Source organism: Hemiscyllium ocellatum, chromosome 31 (genome assembly GCF_020745735.1).
Source record: "Hemiscyllium ocellatum isolate sHemOce1 chromosome 31, sHemOce1.pat.X.cur, whole genome shotgun sequence".
NCBI lineage: Eukaryota > Metazoa > Chordata > Chondrichthyes > Orectolobiformes > Hemiscylliidae > Hemiscyllium > Hemiscyllium ocellatum.
This window is the reverse complement of record NC_083431.1, coordinates 9,238,815-9,258,897: the sequence shown is the minus strand read 5'-3', so window position 1 is coordinate 9,258,897 and position 20,083 is coordinate 9,238,815. Positions and strand designations below refer to the sequence as shown.

Below are 20,083 nucleotides of genomic sequence, written 5' to 3'. Positions count from 1 at the left end.
CAGTAAATAATGTGTGTGGAGTTGCAGGTGAAATTGTGACAGATATGGAAGGATCCTTTGGGGCCTTGGAGGGAGGTGAGGGGTGAGCTGTGGGCGCAAGTTTTGCATTTCTTGCGGTTGCAGGGGAAGGTGCCAGGAGTGGAGGTTGGGTTGGTGAGGGGTGTGGACCTGACGAGGGAATCACAGAGGGAGTGGTCTTTCCAGAACGCTGATAGGGGAAGGGAGGTTGGTGGTGGGGTCTGTTTGGAGGTGGCGGAAGTGACGGAGGATGGTACGATGTATCTGAAGGTTGGTGGGGTGGTAGGTGAGGACATAGAACATAGAAATATACAGCGCAGTACTGGCCCTTCGGCCCTCGATGTTGCGCCGATCCAAGCCCACCTAACCTACACTAGCCCACTTTCCTCCATATGCCTATCCAATGCCCGTTTAAATGCCCATAAAGAGGGAGAGTTCAGCACTGTTACTGGCAGGGCATTCCATGAACTCACGACTTGCAGAGTAAAGAATCTACCCCTAACATCAGTCCTATACCTACCACTCCTTCATTTAAAGCTATGCCCCCTCATAATAGCTGACTCCATACCCAGTGGGGTTCTGTCCTGGTGGTGATTGGAGGGGCGAGGTTCAAGGGCAGAGGAGCAGGAAGTGGAGGAGATGTGGTGGAGAGCATCGTCAACCCCGTTTGAGGGGAAATTGCGACCTTTGAAGAAGGTGGCCATCTGGTGGGTTGTTTGGTATTGGAATTGGTCCTCCTGGGAGCATATGCAGCGGAGGCGAAGGAATTGGGAATATGGGATGGCGTTTTTACAGGGGCCAGGGTGGGAGGAGGTGTAATCTAGGTAGCTGTGGGAGTCAGTCGGTTTGTAGTAAACGTCCGTGTTGAGTCAGTTGGTTTGTAGTAAACGTCTGTGTTGAATTGTTCAGTTTGTAATAAACATCCGTGTTGAGTGGGTCGGTTTGTAGTAGATGTCCGTGACAAGTCTAGAGGGACATTAGTTCAAATTTGACCATGATGAATTCAAATACAAGTAACAAGCAAAGTCTGGAATTTGAAGCATGTCTTGATAATGGTGACTGTAAGATCATGATTAACTGTTGTAAAGCATCAGTCTGGTTCACTAGCACCCTGTAGGGAAGGAAAGCTACAGAATTTCCTTGGGAAATCTAGCTTACATATAACTCCAAACCCTCAGCAACATGGCCCAGGCCTCAGTTATTAGAGGAGGTTATGAAGGAGAAAATACACTGAACTAAAAGAAGACTAAAACGTTGTTAGAATGAGAAGAATCCAGGGCGTCAACTGAGTAGGTTCAAAATGCACTGGAAGCCTTTAAAGGACTATAGAATAAATGCCAAAAAAATTTGAACCACTCAAAACAGCTTGAAATATGAGATTAGTCAATAATTAATTTGGTGCAAAACCTCACTAATGTGTCAAGATTAGCAATTTCTGGAAAGCAACTTCATTCTGTGAAAGAAAACTTTAACAATACAAACAATAACAGGCAATATCAGTGAGAACTGTGAAAATCAACAGCACCTCCAGACAAAACCTTCAATATAAAATCTGGCCATATGAGCAAATTGCCTAAATTTCTTTTCAAGACTCTCAGGCTGACTTGTTATAACAATTGGTGAAACTTTCATTTGGAGTGGACGGTGATGTGGTATGTGCATCTTACCTTTAAGAGCTTTCACCTTTCACAGTGACTCGTTTTGCTGCCTGTATACAATGCTGTGATTCTGTCTGGCTGTTAATCTGCACACTACACACAGAAATTAGTCCCTTTGCTGTAACTTCTGCTTTATAACTTGTGATGTGTTTTACTGTGTTGAATAAATAACCAGAAATTAACCAAACCCCATAGAGTGATAGATTATTAGACCATTATCATTAACATGATATCTGTCCATTTTACCAGCCTGTTAATATTGTCCTCTAGCCTGATATTATTCTCATCTCTGTTTGCTAAATTTCTGTGTTTAGTGTCATTTACAAATCATGCCCCAAAATGCACAAATCTGCCACTTTAATAGCTTGAAAAGAGCAGTGGGTCTCAATACTGAACCCCAGGGACACCACTGTGTACTTCCTTTCCATCTGAAAAGCAATCGCTCAATCTAGCTCTCTCTGCTTTCTGTCTCTTAGCCAATTTTGTTTCCAATTGGCTTATTTGCATATTATTCTTACTTGGCAGATTTAATATAATGGAATCAGTGCAGCTATCTCAAGGGGACCGTTGCACTTCTCCTTCAATTATTTAATGCATTTTGTTATAAACAGTGCAGTACGTGAGTTACCACTTACAAGAGTCAGAGAGCTGCATAACTGCATTTAGTCTGGCATGAGTGTGTGTGTGTGAGCTAAAGGTTAAGCAGAATTGGTACAGTGCAGAAATTGGCCACTCAGTCCATTATAGCTGCACCAGCTCTCTGAATAAGCAAGTCACCGATGGCCTATTCCCCCACCTTCTCTGAACAGTGTCCGTCCTTTATCAGTGAATGAGATAAGTTGGTCTGCAATTGGCAGGCTAGATCAAAGATATGTGAGGGCCCTAGCTTGGGTAAGACTGTTGCCCATGTCACTTGGTTCTGGGTTCAGGTCCTTTCCCAGAGCATCGAATCCAGGCTGACACTTCAGTGCAGGACTGAAGGAGCACTGCTCTGACTGAGGTGCCATCTCAGCGTCAGACTGTGACTCTGTCTGTGCTCGCTGGTGAATGTGAAATACCCCCATTCCCCAACATTATTTCGAAAGTTGAAGGATGCGAGGGCCTGGTGTCCGGGTTAATGTCAATCTTCACCCAACCTCAGTGACAGCAGATGAACTGGTCATTGTCACATGACCACAGTAGCTTGCTGGGCACAAAATGGCTGCTGTGCTTCTTATATGATGAAAATGACATCACTCCACTTACTCCATTGGCTTCAGAGCATGTTGTGATATATACACAGGCTGTGAAAAGTGCTATATAAATGCAGGTCTTTTACCGATCTTTAGAATTACAATTGCCATCTTAAATTCACAGTTGAGCTTTACAGCAGTGCTGGGTTGCTGAGATACAAATCCAAATTTGGCTGGATCCACAGGACTGCTGAGCTTCCCAGACACAGATTGAGAGGGAGCTGATGTAATCGAGGGCCAAGATGAGCTGTGAGTGTGCGGTAGAAAGAGCTGATAAACAGAGACATACTTATCTACAGGTTCACTTGGCCAATTGAGGCTAAAAATGATTCTCACCAAAAAGCACAGGATGTGTGTGCATGCAACTCCCTCATTTGGCTTTCTGATGGAAGAATTCAAACTCACGTGTGTATTCCCTGAAATAAAGGTATCTTTGTCATTCCCAAAGCACTCTGCCATTGGAGGATTTGCTCACCTTATGTCTAACTCTGTTGTAGACCGGCTGATAGAGATTGGTTGCTGTCAATATGACAATGCCAACATTGACAAGCTGCATTGAAGCAGTTGGTGTGATTTCAGCACCTTGGGACAAATGTTTTGTGCCCAAGTCGAGATAATCCACTGAAAAACGTCAAAACGTGCAAGAGTTAATTTACCCTTGGGAAATCCCTCCTCCACATGGTTTGTATTGCCTTGGACTTTCTCTTTTGCAAAAACTGTGTCTACATTTAACCAGTGATATGGTGTTACAGAACAATCGTTATTGACAAAGTACACCGAACATTGACCCCACACTGAGCTCACTCCCACTGACACACCTGACCCCACTCCAAGCTCACTTCCACTGACACACCTGACCCTACCAGGAACGTACTCCCACTGACACAGCTAACTCCACTCCGAGCTCATTCCCACTGATGCACCTGACCCTACTCTGAGTTCACTCACACTGACACACCTGACCCCACTCCGAGCTCACTCCCACTGACACACCTGACCCCACTCTGAGCTCACTCCCACTGACACACCTGACCCTATTCCGAGCTCACTCCCACTGACACACCTGACCCTATTCCGAGCTCACTCTCACTGACACACCTGACCCCACTCCGAGCTCACTTCCACTGACACACCTGACCCAATTCCGAACTCACTCCCACTGACACACCTGACTCTATTCCACACTCACTCCCACTGAACACCTGACCCTATTCCACATTCACTCCCACTGACACACCTGACCCCACACCGAGCTCACTCCCACTAACGTCTCTGACCCTACTCTGAGCTCACTCCTATTGACACACCTAACCCTACTCCGAGCTCACTCCCACTGACACACCTGACCCCACTCCGACCCCACTCCGACCCCACTCCCACTGACACACCTGACCTTACTCTGAACTCACTCCACTGACACACCCGACCACACTCTGACCCCACTCCCACTGACACACAAGGACCTATTCTGATATCTCCAGATCATGGTGTGGATGCCAGCTCTACTGTGCTCCTGAGCCAATCACCCTTGATCTAACAGGGGACCATATTAGGAATGAGTATGTTGTGTCAATCAATGTGGTCTAATTATTAACATCACACAGTGCATTGGCACCTACAGCTAATACTCACCTCACCCAGTTGGCCACAACATATTTGCTGATCACTGCATTTTGGAGTGTCACTAGTTAATTGTGTTTTGTGGCCAGTTTATTGCAGAACTAATAAAAGTTACTCGTTTTATTTATTTCACCAACGCCCTTCTCTCTGTTCCTCTTAATAAACCTCTCCTTGAAATTGCCAGGAAAGCATTTTGGGGAAAGTGCACTTGGCTGTTACCCTCCGGCTACAGATTAACGCACCGTCTGAGTCCATGAATGTTTCATGTGATCACTGCTGCGTGTGATGGTACTCCCGATGTGAAGCAGTCACACGGAGCTGACGGGAGCAGGTGACTCGGAGTTCATGTATTATTCAGTTCAAGCTGGTACTCTTGATTCTTCTTTTATTTTCCCGTTTCTTGAGATGGGGGTGGGGCATGCGTTGATTTGACTGACTCAGGTAAAGACAGGCAATTCCTCCCCCCTACTTCACAGTTTCTCTTGATGATCGATGCGGTGATAATGCTGAGTCAGAGAGGACAGGTGAACTCAGGTCAGGCCCATGTTTGCCTTTGTGCCCCCTCAGTATGATCCCTCACAGTTTCTGTGACACACAGATAGACCCCTGAGTCTAACAGGTCCATGTGGATGCTTGCATAACCCACTTCCAGCTCACCCCAATGACATCTCTTCCTATTCCACCTCCCATCCCATGTGTTTATTCAGCTTCCCCTTGAATCCAGCTCTGTTATTCAGGCCTGAACGCACCCTCCTCACTGGGCTCCAGGGGGTTCTTTTGAACTTTATTTATGTTTTAATGGTATTTATTATTTTTGCTGACAGGATTGGGCAGCATTCTTGTTGGTCGGAACTGCTTCTGAAACAGATTGCTCTCTTCCCAAGACTCTGTGCTGTGAGTGCTTCAGTAACTATGGCAACTAAACCTCCTGTCCTCTGCTGTCAGTCACATTTAAAGTTCATTGCTAGTCACAGCAACTCCAGAGTTGGGGAGAGGGTGAAATTTTAAAAACTTTTTATGCAATACTGGCTTCACTTTGGATATTTTAGTTTGGCTGGAGCCCCTCCCTCTCTCATACCAACCTGTTCGAGAATGGAGCACAATGTTGGACTGGATCAAGGAGGTAGTGAGTTTTGCGATGATTTGTAGCTCAGGTTGAGGTTCTGGATGTAGCTGAGCTGGAAGGTTCATTTCCAGACATTTCGTAACTCTACTAGGTAACATCTACCACCCCTTGAGAAAAAAACGGAAAATGATGTCACCACCGGAAATGACATCACCAATCCAAAGAAACCCAAACATATAATTAGAAAGCAGGAATTATCAGCAGTGCTTCACCCGGAGGTCCACTGAAGATGTTACCCAATAGGGTGACGAAACATCTGAAAATGAACCTTCCAGCTCAGCAAGCAAACCTACATCCTGGGTCAAGGAGGGTCGAGGAACTGACCCCTGATGTTGGAGAGACCAATGCAGAGTCTTTCGATGCGTTGACTTTGTTTCCCAGTGCTTGATGCAGTTTTGACAAAACCATGAACCCTGAATAAGAGCCGATAGTAAGCAGAATCTTGTTGAGGTGTTGGAGTTCTCACCAGCTGGAGAGCTGATGGGAGACCAAGTCTGCCTCAGTCTACCAGACTGATTCCAGCACTGCGAAGAGACACTGGATCGGTTGGACTATAGAAGAATGAAAGGGGATCTTACAGAAGCTTGTGAAATTCTAACGGGAAGGATGTTCCCAATGACTGGGGAGTCCAGAGCCGGGGTCATGGTTTAAGGATACAGAGTAGGTCATTTTGGACTGAGATGAGGAGAAATGTCTTCACTCAGAGAGTGGTGAGCCTGTGGAATTCTCTGCCCCAGAAAATGGTTGAGGCCAGAATTTTGATTGTTTCAAAAGGGAGTTGGATATGGTTCTTAGGTCTAAAGGGATCCATGGCTATGGGGAGAGAATGGGAACAAGGACTGAGTTAGATGATCAAATTGAATGGTCAACACTTCTTGCAATGGCAATTTGAATATTGGGCTTTATTTCAAAGGGAATGGAATATACAAGTCAGGAGGTTTTGTTATAACTATATAGTTCACTACAGCTGCAATACTGTGCACAGTTGTGTGCTGTGTATCTATAGCAAGGTATATTGGCATTGGAGGCAGACCAGAGGTTCACTGAGTTGATACCAGGTGTGTCGGAACTGCCTGAAGAAGAGAGGTTGAGTAGATTGGGCCTGCACTGGATGGAGTAGTGAAGAAAGAGAGATAACCTTAATGAACCAGATAAGATTCTTAGAGGACTTGACAGGGCAGTTGCAGAGAGATTGCTTCCCCTGAAAGAGTCATGCATCAGTGGGCAAAATCTCAGGATAATGGATTGAGACATTTAAGACAGATGTGAGGAAGCATTTCTTCACTCAAAGGTTGCGAATCTGTAGAATTTGTCAGGCCTTTGAATGTAGGAGTTGGGAATTCATGTTGACATTGTACAGGATGTTGGTGAGGCCGCTTCTGGAATACTGTGTCCAGGTATGGGGGCCCAGTAATAGGAAGGATACTATTAAGCTGGAGAGGGATCGGGAATTTTACCAAGATGTTCCGGCTATGGAGGTTTTAGTTATGAAGAAAGGCTGGATAGGCTGGGACCTTTTTCACTGTAGTGTAGGAGATTGAGAGGCGACTCTATAGAAGTTTATAAAATAATGAGGGGTATAGATAGAGTTAATGGATGTTGTCTTTTCCCTAGGGTGGGGGATTTCAAGACTAGTGGGCGCATTTTTAAGGTGAGAGGAGAGAGATTTATAATTTGGGGCAAGATTTTTACAAAGACGATGGTTCGTGTTTGGAATGAACTTCCTGACAAAGTGGTGGGTGCAGGTACAATTACAGCATTTAAAAGACATTTGGATAGATACATGTTTAGGGCAGGTTAGAAGGGATATGGGCCAGGGACTGGTTTAGTTTGGGATTATATTTGGCATGAACTGGTTGGACAGAAGGTCTCCATGCTGTGTGTCTCTATGACTGTCCAGGCTGGGTCATTCAGTATATTGGAGCTGAAAATGTGTTGTTGGAAAAGCGCAGCAGGTCAGGCAGCATCCAAGGAACAAGAAATTCGACGTTTCGGGCATAAGCCCTTCATCAGGAATGAGGAAAGTGTGTTCAGCAGGCTAAGATAAAAGGTAGGGAGGAGGGACTTGGGGGAGGGGCGATGGAGATGTGATAGGTGGAAGGAGGTCAAGGTGAGGGTGATAGGCCAGAGTGGGGTGGGGGCGGAGAGGTCAGGAAGAAGATTGCAGGTTAGGAGGGCGGTGCTGAGTTCAAGGGAATCGACTGAGACAAGGTGGAGGGAGGGGAAATGAGGAAACTGAAGAAATCTGAGTTCATCCCTTGTGGTTGGAGGGTTCCCAGGAGGAAGATGAGGCGCTCTTCCTCCAACCGTCATGTTGTTATGTTCTGGCGATGGAGGAGTCCAAGGACCTGCATATCCTTGGTGAAGTGGGAGGGGGAGTTAAAGTGTTGAGCCATGGGGTGGTTGGGTTGGTTGGTCCGGGTGTTAAAGTGTTGAGCCACGGGGTGGTTGGGTTGGTCCGGACCAACCAACCAACCCAACATGATTTAAGAGGAGGTGGAGGAGTAGTGGTAATGTCATTGGACTAGTAGTCCAAAGCGCCAGGTTAATGTTCTGAAGAAATGAGTTTGAATCCCATCATGGCAGATGGTGAAAGCTGAATTAGTAAAAGATGAGTTTAATGGTGAATTATGTATTACTGCTGATTGTTGTAAAAACTCGTATCATTCACTAACATTTTTTAAGGACGGAAATCTGCCATCCTTGTCCAGTGTGCCCTGCGTATGATTCTACAGCAATGTGGTTTACTGTTACTGCCCTCTGGGCAATTAGCAATGGGCCATAAATGCTGGTCTAACCAGTAATATCCCAGAAATAAAAATGTTCAAAATGTTGCTGTGAATGGTGACAGGCCCAGATTGCAGCTCCGTTAGTCCCCTCGGTGGAGGGAATGAAGCCCTTGAGTCGTCATTCCTTGGCCAATTAAAGGCCTCCATTTCAAGGTCAACCATTGGTCTTCCCATTCACAAGGTAATTCTAGTGTAGACAGGAAGCTGGTGGAGTTCAGGTTAAGGCACCACCCTTCCTTAATTAAAGTCCATCCCATCTCCAAGCTCACCATCACGCAGAGCAGAATATTCTGTCCAATATCCAGAGGACCCACTGCAAGCAAGGTAAAGAGCAAACACATGCTAATGTGTAATGCAGCTCACATTCAGAGGTCAGCCTGGTCCTTCGTTCTTTATCAGTGCATGAGAGCAGTCTCACATTCTGTGCATTGCCAGGGTGCTCTCTGCTTCCTACATCCTGATGTACAATAAGGAGCATTTTTTATGTTGTGATTCTCTGTCATTAAGGTGATGGCCCTTGCTATGCAGACTCAAGTACATTATTCAGTCTGATCTCAGCACTGGGAGTTTAACCTGCTCGCTTGTCCTGATCTCTATGAATCCCTTGACCAACTCATGAAGGTGGACCATTTGGTCAGCTGATCTTTGTTGGAGCTTACTGTACATAAATTGGCTGACACATTTCCCAGAGTGACTATGCCTCAAAATGTACTTTTCTCGCTTTAAAGGGCTTTGGGAGGTCTTGACTGTGGACGAAAGAGGTGACACAATCTGACAGCGATTCCATCTGGGGTGACAAGGCTAGCATGGTGGCTCAGTGATTGGCACTGCTGCCTCTCTACTCCAGGGACCCAGGTTCGATTCCAGCCTTGGGTGACCATTTGTGTGGAGTTTGCACATTCTACCCTTGTGTGTGTGTGTCTGTGTGTGTGGATTTCCTTTGGATGCTCCCGTTTCGTACCATGGTTAAGAGATGTACAGGTCCATGCTTAATTGCCCACAGTGTCCTGGAATGTGTAGATAAGGTGGATTCACCATGGGAAATGCAAGGATATACAGGGATAGGGTGGGTTGGTAGCCTGGGTGGAATGCTATTCGGTACAGACTCGATGGCCTGAATGGCCTCTGCACTGTAAGGATTCTGTGATCTAAGATGCAGTGGTGGGGGACTTGACGTACTGTAATGTAAAAACAAACCATGCATAATGGGGTACTGAAAGATTCAACAAACACTCATTTCACTTATTGCTGGTATCCAAACACGTTTGTAGTGTGTGCCATGTCTAGATTAGCCGTGAATAATGTGGTTGACAGCTGATCATGTTTTCCTCAGCATGTCATGTTCCAAGTAGCCCAGTAGGATGGAGCCTGAGACCTTTATACCATCAGGTAATATGACTTGACACAGTGCACTATCATGAGTACCTCTTAAAGGCACAATGCATACATGCTATGCGATTTAACACAACAGGTGGCATTTAGCAAAGCTAACTGGAATATATTATAATGCAAGCAATGTGAAAAATAAGATAGTTGAGAGGATTTAATTTAATTTGTTTGATTTATTATTGTTACATGTAATGAGATACAGTGAAAAGTATTATTTTATGTGCTATCCAGACAACTCATATGTTTTAGAGGGAATCTGATTGAGTCGTATAAAATTATTAATGGATTGGACAATCTGGAGGCAGGAAGCATGTTTCCACTGATGGGTGAGTCCAGAACCAGAGGACACAGTTTAAAAATACTTTCCAGGGTAGGCCATTTAAAACAGAGTTGAGGAGAAACTTCTTCACCCAGAGAGTGGTGGATAGATGGAATGCTCTGCCCCAGAAGGCTGTGGAGGCCAGGTCTCTGGATACTTTCAAGAAAGAGATGGATAGAGCTCTTAGAGATAGTGGAATCAAGGCTTATGGGGATAAGGCAGAAACAGGATACTGATTGTGGCTGATCGGCCATAATGAATGGTGGTGCTGGCTCGAAGGGCCAAATGGCCTACTCCTGCACCTATTGTCTATTGCCTACACAGTACATGTGACAATACTTGGGGGCGGCACGATGGCTTAGTAGTTAGTACTGATGCCCCACCAGGGTTCAGTTCTAGCCTTGGGGACTGTCTGTGTGGCGTTTGCAGATTCTCACCATGTCTGCGTGGGTTTCCTCCGGTACTCTGGATTCCACCCACAATTCAAAGATATGCAGTTTAGGTGAATTGGCTGTGTTAAATTGCCCATTTAATGTTCAGAGATGTGTAGGTTAGGTGCATTTGTCAGCGGTAAATGTAGAGTAATAGGGTAGAGGAATTATAGTCTAAGCTCAGTGCTAGGGAAATTATTTAAAATTGTGGGGGATAAAATATATCTGCACTTGGAGAGACATGGATTAATCAGAGAGTGAGCATGAGTTTGTTGAGGGGAGGTTGTGTTTGACAGATTTGAACAATTTTCTTGAGGAGCTGACCGGGTGTGGTCTATGTGGACTTTTGATAAGGTCCGTCATGGCAGACTGGTCAAGGAGGTGACAGTCCATTAGATCCAGGGCTAAGTGATACACTGGATCCACAGAGCAGGAAGCAGAGGGTGGTGGTAGAGGGATGTGCCTGTGACTGAAAATCTGTTTCAGAGGGCCTAATGCTATTTGTGATGTACATTAATGATTGGATTTAAACCTAGCGGTTTGCAGATGAAACAGAAAGTGGTAAATAATAAACTATCAATGGGCTGGTCAGCAAATGGAATTCAACCTGGAAAGGGGGGAGGTAAAGCACTTAGAGAGAGGGCTAACTAAGCAAGGGATTACACAGTGAATGATGCGACCCTGGAAAGTATTGAAGATCAGAGGAACCTTAATGTGCATATCCACAGATCCCTGGAGGAAGATCAGGTGATTAAGAAAGCATGTCAGATATTTGCCTTTATTAGCTGAGGCACAGAATACAAGAGCAAGAAGCTTCTGCTGGAACTGTTATAAAATACTGGTTAAGGTACAACTGGAGAACTGTGTGTAGCTCTCGTTGTCTTTTGAAGAATACTATTGCTTATAGAGATGGTGCAGAGGGGGTTTCCTAGGATGTTCACTGGGCTGGATGAATGGTTGGATAGGCTGGGGTGGTCTTCCTTAGATCAGCAGAGATTCAGAGGGACCTGATGGAGGTGTATAAGATTTTGAAGCATAGGTAGGTTGGATAGAGAGGCACTTCTTCCAGGAGTAGAGGGGCCAGTAACCAGGGGGCATAGATATAAGGGAGGAAGTGGAAGGCTAAGAGAAGTGTTGAGCATTTCTTTACTCAGGGAGTGCAGGGAGGTAAATCTAAAAATTCACTGGCTGAAAGGCTGATTCAGTCAGAAACTCTTGTCACATTTCAGCTGAATTTACATGTTCACTTGTGTTGCCAATAGCCTCCAGGGCTATAAGCCAAAAAGCTGGAAAATGGGATTAGCATAGTCAGATCTTTGTTAATCCGTGCAGGCGCAATGAGCTGAATGGCCTCCTTGTGTGTTGTCAGTGCTGTTGTGTGTCTGTGTTTGTTGTTTTGCTTTGTGTTCTTCACGATCTTTGCTCACATCAGCTCCGTGTCGGTTCAATCTCAGCTTCTCATTGAGTTGGCCTGGGTGTGCAGCTGACAACAAATACACAGGAATCATTTCAGACTGATGGAGCTACACAGGCAGGTAGTGGGTACAGACCCTGTGTCCTGGCATCATCTCCCCCTCCCCTCCCCCAGGCCACCTTAACCACATTGTGTTCTGAATTTCAGATAAGGCTGGGATTTTAGATTCAGGTTTTCCCCATGTGCACTCTGCCGCATCACCCTCTTTGAATATTTTAATAAAATTATCATAATGATCCAAAACATTGTTCGCTGAAATGTTTTCATTGGTGACTCTTGCCCATCCCCCCCTTTCCAGTAAAAGACCATCATCTCTCCACTGACCTCCCAACAGCCAACACCATCTGACACCCTCCCCTCTTGTCGAAGGGATTTCTCTGTCAACTTGTAACTGTCCAAACAATACTTCAACATACACAGTGCAGCAGTTAGGAAATCGCACGCAGCCAATAGGCAGATTCTAATTGTGAAACAGTGAGTGCCATTGTGCTGTGTTATGTTAATAATTAGGCCAATGCTGATGCATTATTGATGGGGGTCCATATAATTGGCACAATATGCTAATGCTGTTCATTACACTGCACAGAGGGAGCCTCATTCAATCAGAGCTTAGAAATCGTAGTCAGCTGATGGAGCTTATGCTGCTAATATGGAACCTGCTGCTTTGTAACTGCCTCTCCAGTCAGCCAGTAGCTGAAATGTATTTACATCTGCTCATCAGGCCAATGGGTCAGTGTTAGACTCGATGCTACAGCTAAATTACCTTAATGTGATCAAAACACTGGTGCCATCCAATCTTGCTGCACAGGAAAAGCATTTTCTTCCATCCAACAATCACATGCTTCTATTGTTTGCACTTTCCTCAAAATGTTTGAATATCGGAGAAGGTAAAACTCATTTAAGTGTTGTGATGTGATGCAACATCAATCTGATACAGACTTGGCAATAGTCTCACTGACTTGATTGACTGACCTGTGGGATTAGCTCTTTCCTTTTCACTGTAGGATCAATCGAGCTACTCAAGGAAATAAATTACTTTTTTATTCTTTCCATGCGTATCAGTGTTGCTGGCTGGGCCAGCTTTTATTTCCTGTCCCTAGTTCCCCTCAGAAGCTGGTGGTGGATAGCTTCCTTGAACCACTGCAATCCACGTGTTATAGGTAGACCCAAGATGCCATTACAGAAGGAGTTTCAGGATTTTGATCCAGTGACACTAAAAGAATGGTGATGTATTTCCCAGTCAGAATGGTGACTTTCCTGGGGGAGAACTTGCAAGGGGTTGTGTTCCCATGTATCTGCTGCCTTTGTCCTTCTGGATGGTACAGGCTAGTGGAAGTTGATGTTGAATTTGCCTTGATGAGTTCTTGCAGTGCACCTTGTGGATGGTACACACCGCTGCTCCAATGTGCCAGTGTAGCATAGTCTGAGAATTAGGGCCAGACTCTTTAGAAGGGATGTTAGGAAGCACTTTTACACAAAAAGTGATAGAGGTGTGGAATTCTCTCTACAAGCTTGGTCAGTTGTTAGTTTTAAATCTGAGAGAGATTTAAGCAAAGATATTAAGGGGTTTAGGCCAAAAGCAGTTAGATGGAGTTGGGCCACAAATCAGCCATGATGTCATGAAATGGCAGAGCAGGCTTGAGGGGCTGAGTGGCCTACTTCTCTTCCTATGTTCCTAGGAGAGTAAGTGATAAAGATGGTGGATGGGGTGTTAATCAAGAAGCTGCTTTGTCTCGGATGGTGTTGAGCATCTAGACTTGTCAATGAAGCTGCACTCCATCCATCACTCTCCTGACTTGTAGGTTGTAGATGGTGGACAGGCAGTGGAAAAACAAGAGATGAGTTATTCACCGTAGAATTCCCAACATCTGAACTGAAATTGTAACCACAGGATTTGCATGGCTGGTCCAGTTTGGTTTCTGGTCAATGGTAATACCATAGATGTTGATAGTGGGGGATTCAGTGAAGGTAATGTTGTTGAATCTCAAGGGGTGAATGGTTAGCTTCTCTCTCATTGAGAGGGTCTTGCATTCCATTCCCACTCTCTTTGACCCTGCACCATGGAACCTCTGATTTCCATCTTCTCCCATTCACAGATCTTTCATTCTGTTTCTGTGACCACAGAGGCTGTGAGAACTCATGAGGAGTTTTGGCACTTCCTGTTTCTTTTTCCTTGATTAGTTAAAATTCTTATTTTCAATCTCCCCCCAGTTCCCCACCTCCCCAGATGACTTCAGAACTCTCCCCATCTCAAACTGCTTCTAGCCTTGTAATCCTCTGGGATATTTGGGCCTGCCCAATTGTTCCACCATTGGCAGCCTTGCTTTCAGTTGCCTAGTCCCCTGCCTCTGGGATAAAGTTCCCTACAACTCACCACCCCCGCCCCCAACCCCCACCCCAACCGCACTCTCCTCCTTTGAGACACATTTTAAGACCCAAGCTTTCAACCAAGTTTTTTGTTATCGGTCCCTTATACGACTCATTCATCATGTTTATTACTATATTGGAACTGCTACATAAATGTAGGTGGTTGTTGTAGAAATCAGGAGCCGGGAAATATTTTGTCATGAAGTTATATAAACGTCCTGGGTTCTCCTGTTCTGTTGATTGGGAAGGGCTGTCACAATTTTTTTTCTATCAAGGAACGAGACCATTCCACCCATCGAGCCTGTGCTTGCTTTTTGGAAAAACTACCCAATTAGTTCCCCAGTCAAGGGATGGTTTGGCTTCATACCTCCCATGTTAATTATTGTAAACAAAAGCAATATGGACTCTCTGCCTCATGGACAAACTGAGGACCAGACATGAAGGGAAAACGATGAATGCAGGATGAGGTTTAAACGCTTCCTGAGGCTGGTAGATCTGCTCAGGCCCTTCTCCAGGGTTTCCTGCAGCCAACCAGAATGCCTCATTTGATCCAACTGTCCTGTTGGTAAGACAATACTTAGGGAGCAAAATGACAAAAAAAACCTTTAAATAATCTCTGTCTGCCCTCTGACATCTTTCTGGGGTGAGAAAGGGGCAAGATGTTTGTTGAGGTGAGTTATTGTGGAAGGTGAAGCTCATCATGTAGTTCATTCCAGTTTATAAAGGTGGTTCTTCCCTCCACACCTCCCTCTAAATGTAACTCAATCTGTAAAAGATATATTCCCTGTGCCCCCTGCAGTTGGCACCTTGTCAGATGGTGGATTGCCAGCTCATCATTAAGAAATGCCTCCCCCCCCCCCCCCCCCACTTTAATCATCGCAGCTGTTAATTATCTGTAATGAGGAGTTTGCATAGTGTTCAAGTATTCATTGCACTGTCCTGTGCTGAACAGGTTGTCAGTCTGATTATAGCCATGAGTAAATTGAAAGCTGATTTATTGATATGGTCACTGTTTCTGTGCAGGAGAAACTGAACAAAGTCCAGCTATGAAGAGCAATTGGCCAATTCCTTTCTCTGGAAAACCCTCTTGAAAATACTCAAAACTTGCTGCTGATGCTGCAGCGAGGAACCTGCAGTCATTAATTTTGGAATTTGCAATTATATAGTGTTTGAAAGCACTTCGGAATATCCTGAGATGGGTGAAAGGCTCTAAATAAAGCGCAGTCCTTCTGTTTACCTTGAACCACTGCATTACAAATATTGAGCATGCTTACTTGATGAGATTACTTTGGTACAGTTAAGAACTTGCATTGAACCAGTTCCTTTCATAGTTCACATTATGGGAGCTTGCTGTGTATAAATTGGCTGCTGTATGTCCAATATTACAGCAGTGGCTACACTTCAACAAGTGTTTCAATGGTTGTGAAGCACATTGGGATGTCTGATGGTGCTACACAAATACAAATCTTTTCTTTCAAGGGTGCAATTGTCCTTCCTTGTTTGTCAATATGTCTTTACTGACCTGCCAATCAGGTAACAAAACAGTCAGTGGTGTAGGAGGAGATGAGACACAGGATGCAGGAGAGATGTATAATAGGCCTACAAGTATCTGAAAGGCTTGGTTTGTGTTTTAGCGTCAATCCCTGCTAATAAACTGATCTCCTTTTCAGATTGCACACACCTGCTGTGTGTTTCTGAGTTCCTGGTGGTTTGATTCTGTTGCAGTGTTGCTTTGGAGGATAAAGGATTCAGTGCAGGGGAAGGAAGAAATCGAATCATCAGAACAGGTGACAATTGATTTCCATCCAGGGACACATGTCCCTTCGCTGCACAAAGGATTTTCCTCAAAGGGGTTGTCAGACACATTGATATGAGAGAAACCAGTGCTCACTCCAGTGCTACCTGTGATCTGCTAGACAAAGATATGGCACACCCCTCATATCAAACAACAAGTCTGTCACCTCACTTACCATACTTGTGCTATCTCAACATTGACCTTTTCCATCGCCTGGCTTCACTCATGCCTTAGGACTCGACAAATCCCACGCATTTCTGGCAAGACTCACACGTACCGCCCCCCGTGAACTGAAGACCTTCCAAAACTCTGCTCTCTGGTCCTGTTCCTCTCTCTTACCTGTGCTCGTCGACCTAATTTGGCTCCTGATCAAGCAACCTCTTGATTTTAAAATCTTGCTCCTTGTTTTCAAATCACCCAAGTCCTTGCCCCTTACTGTCTCTATAATTTCTTCCAGCCCCCGCGTAACCTTTAAGATCTCTGCTCACTGAGAGTTCTGGCCTCCTAAGTATCCCCAATTGTAACTGTTCCACTAATGGTTGTCCCACAGTTAAACAGACCCCAATCCCTGGTCTTCCCTCTATGTATCTCTCTTTGCTCCTTAAAGACACTCTTTTAAACCTACCTCTTTGGTCAGGCTTTTGGTTATCGTCTCTAATATCTCATTCATAAAAACAAAATGCTGCAGATGATAGCAGTAAGGAGGTTGCGCTGCATTCATGTGGACACTTGCTGCGAGCACACCTGCAGTACTGCCTGCAATACTCTAACCTATGGAAAGATATACTCACCAAAGGGGGAATATAACACAGATACACCAACTAATTCCTGGAACAGAGTGCTTGTCCTGGAAAGTTGGGCAATCATTGTTTAATGTTCCCTTCCTTGAGAGTGCCATTCAACCCTTTCAGATTTGGAAGCCTATCGACATGTGCCAAGCCAAGAGATTTATACACATGACCGATCCAAAGATCATGATGTAGGATTCTGTATTCCACTATCATCAGATCATTACAAATATCAAACAAAATTATGTTATGTAAGGAGGACATCGTATTAACATGGAATTAGGCCTGTGGTTTATATCTGGCTGAGGCAATCTTAGCCATCTGATCCTTCTGCCTGTGAGGCCTCTTTCCTCCAAGAGACTCTTTCCTCCAGATAGGTTCTGTTTGACTATTCCAATGGCCCTCCTCAGTGTCCTCTTTCACCATTGCCACCTGCTGCTGGAGGTCCTGACACAACCGCTGCAGCTGTGAAGGCCATTGCTGCTGCTACCTGCTGGTGCTGCTGGAGGTCCGCTTCCTTCATGATGCAGATGGCTACAGAGAGTGAGGCTGCTTTTCACTCCCCTTCGCAGGTCTCTAACAGAGACGAGTACAGAGATTGGCTGCGGCATGACCTACAGATTCCAGGTCACAGTGCAACCCTTAGAGGGCACTCATCTGAGAGTTCACCAGACCCTGATGATTGATCCAGTCCAATTAAGACTGTGCAGTGAGCATATTGTAAGCAAAATTAATGCATTTTATCTATATTTTTCTATTGACAGCAGAAATAAAACTCCCTGTTCATCATATTTATAATTAGTTTGTGTTTGTTTTGCCCAAATGATGGATGATGGTAGTGTGTTTTGTCAAATCCCGCTCACAACTCAACTCTGAGGGTATTATGCTCTCTCAGAGACAGAGAATATGGAGTTGGCCATGGGGAGAACGTGTTGCTTCTGTCTCTCTTCATCGTGTGGTGCAGTAGTGGTGTCCCTGCGTCTGAGCTAGGAGGCCTGGGTTCAAGTCCTACCTACCCCAGAGGTGTATAATAACATCTCTGAACAGGTTGATTAGAAAATATCTGTCTCTCCTAATTTTGCATTAGGCAAGCCCAGATTGGTAGCTGGGGGAAAGGCTGGTGGAAGCTGAGGGAGGGAGACATGGTTGAACATAGGGAAAAGGCACAGACTATTTAGCCCCTACAACTTCTTCTAGCTGTCAAGTAAATAGACAGGAGGCTAGAAGAACACAACAAACCAAGCAGCATCAGAAGGTGGAGAAGTCCACATTTGGGGTATAACCCTCCTTCAGTAAGATTGTATCTTATCTACCATGAGTCTGTGACCCATAATGTGCTTATCAAATAAACGTCCATCACATTTTCATTAAAACTTTTTTACCATGTCCATCTAAATTTCAACAGCCTTTTGGGGAGAGAGTTCAAGATTTCCGCTGTATTTGGTGTGAACATTTAAAATAATTAGTTGAAGCAACAACAACTAAATCCAGTCACAGAATGCAGACATTATTAGCCAGGCCAGCATTTATTGCTCATCGGTAGTTGCCCTGGAGAAGGGGATGGTGAGCCACTGCACTCCGTGTTCTGAAGTTAGACCCACAAAGCCGTTAGGGAGGAAATTCCAGGATTTTTACTCATGACAGTGAAGGATCGCTGATGTGTTTCAAAGTCAAGATGGTGAATGGCTTAGAGGGAAGCTAGCATGTGGTGTGTTCCCATGTATCTGCTGCCCCAGTCCTTTTAGATGGAAGTGGTTGTGGGTTTGGAAGGTGCTGTCTGAGGATCTTTGGTGAATTTCTGCAGTGCATCTTGTAGATGGTACACACTGCTGCTATGAGTGCCGGTGGCAAAGGGAACAAACATTTAATGTGGTACCAATCAAGTGGGCTGCTTTGTCCTGGATGGTGTCAAGCTTCTTGAGTGTTGTTGGAGCCGCACCCATCCAGGGATGTGGGGAGTATTCCATCTGAGTTGTGCCTTGTAGATGGCGGGCTGGCTCTGGGGAAACAGGAAGTGAGTTACTTGACACAGAATTTCCAGCCTCTAACCTGTTTGCAGCTACTACAGGGAGTAAAATGTAGTGAGGTAAGGTTCCGTCAAGGCCTTCAGAAGGAATGCTGTTGAGGGTTTTTGGGAGAAAATGGTTGTGGGAGTGGGTGTGGTTGGTGACACAAAGCAAATTGTCACTTGGAGTGTTCATGCAGGAATGATGGGCTGAATGGTCTGCTTCTGTGCCACATTGATTCTGTGATGTACTACCTGACCCTAGACAGATGTGTCTCATATCAAGATTCTGCACTCCTTTTGCTTAAGGTGAGGGAAGGAGGGAGGTAGATGTTAATATGATGGTAATGGTATGAATCTGGTTTGTAATTGGCATCCTGTTTAACTCATGATGCAGCATGCCTCAGCCTGACTTCTTGTTTTGCTAAGCTGCTCCTCCCTCAGTCAAATTGTCAAATTGTGGGGTGGCACGGTGGTTCAGTGGCTAGCAATGCTACCTCACAGCACCAGGGACCCAGGTTCCATTCCAGCCTCAGGCGACTGTCTGTGTGGAGTTTCACATTCTCCCTGTATCTGCGTGAGTTTCCTCCGGGTGCTCCGGTTTCCTCCTACAATGCAGGTTAGGTGAGTTAGCCATACTAAATTGCCCATAGCGTTCAGGAATGTGTAGGCTTGGTGCATTAGTAAGGAATGAATTTAGAGCAATAGGGTAGTGGAAAGGGTCTGGGTGGGTTAGTGTGGGCCAAATGATCTGTTTCTACACTGTAGGGATTCTATGAAATTAGTGTCAATTCTGCAGCATCAGAGAGTGGTTCAGTTCAATCAATTCCTATCTGCTTGCAACTTCCAGCTCCCAGACTCCTTGTGCCCATTCAGTACCACCAGCCCTGAGCTGCTGTCACCAGGTAGAGCTTTCAAGCACATGGGCTCAGTCTGAGTTGTAAACCAGCTGCAGCCCAGAAGACTGATGCTAACAGACTACTGTGAGGCATTCAGTGCGGAGGCAGCTTCAAGAGGACCATTTACTCGAAGCTTGTGCAGTGAGCTGCAGGTCACTAAGCTGGAACTATAG

The 20,083-nt window shown here is 45.2% G+C and overlaps 1 protein-coding gene across 3 annotated transcripts in view; it reads left to right on the top strand.

Annotated features, from left to right (window-relative positions):
* Window positions 1-20,083, top strand: part of dph1 (diphthamide biosynthesis 1) — a 580,960-nt gene that overhangs the window by 260,546 nt on the left and 300,331 nt on the right. The window lies entirely within an intron of this gene.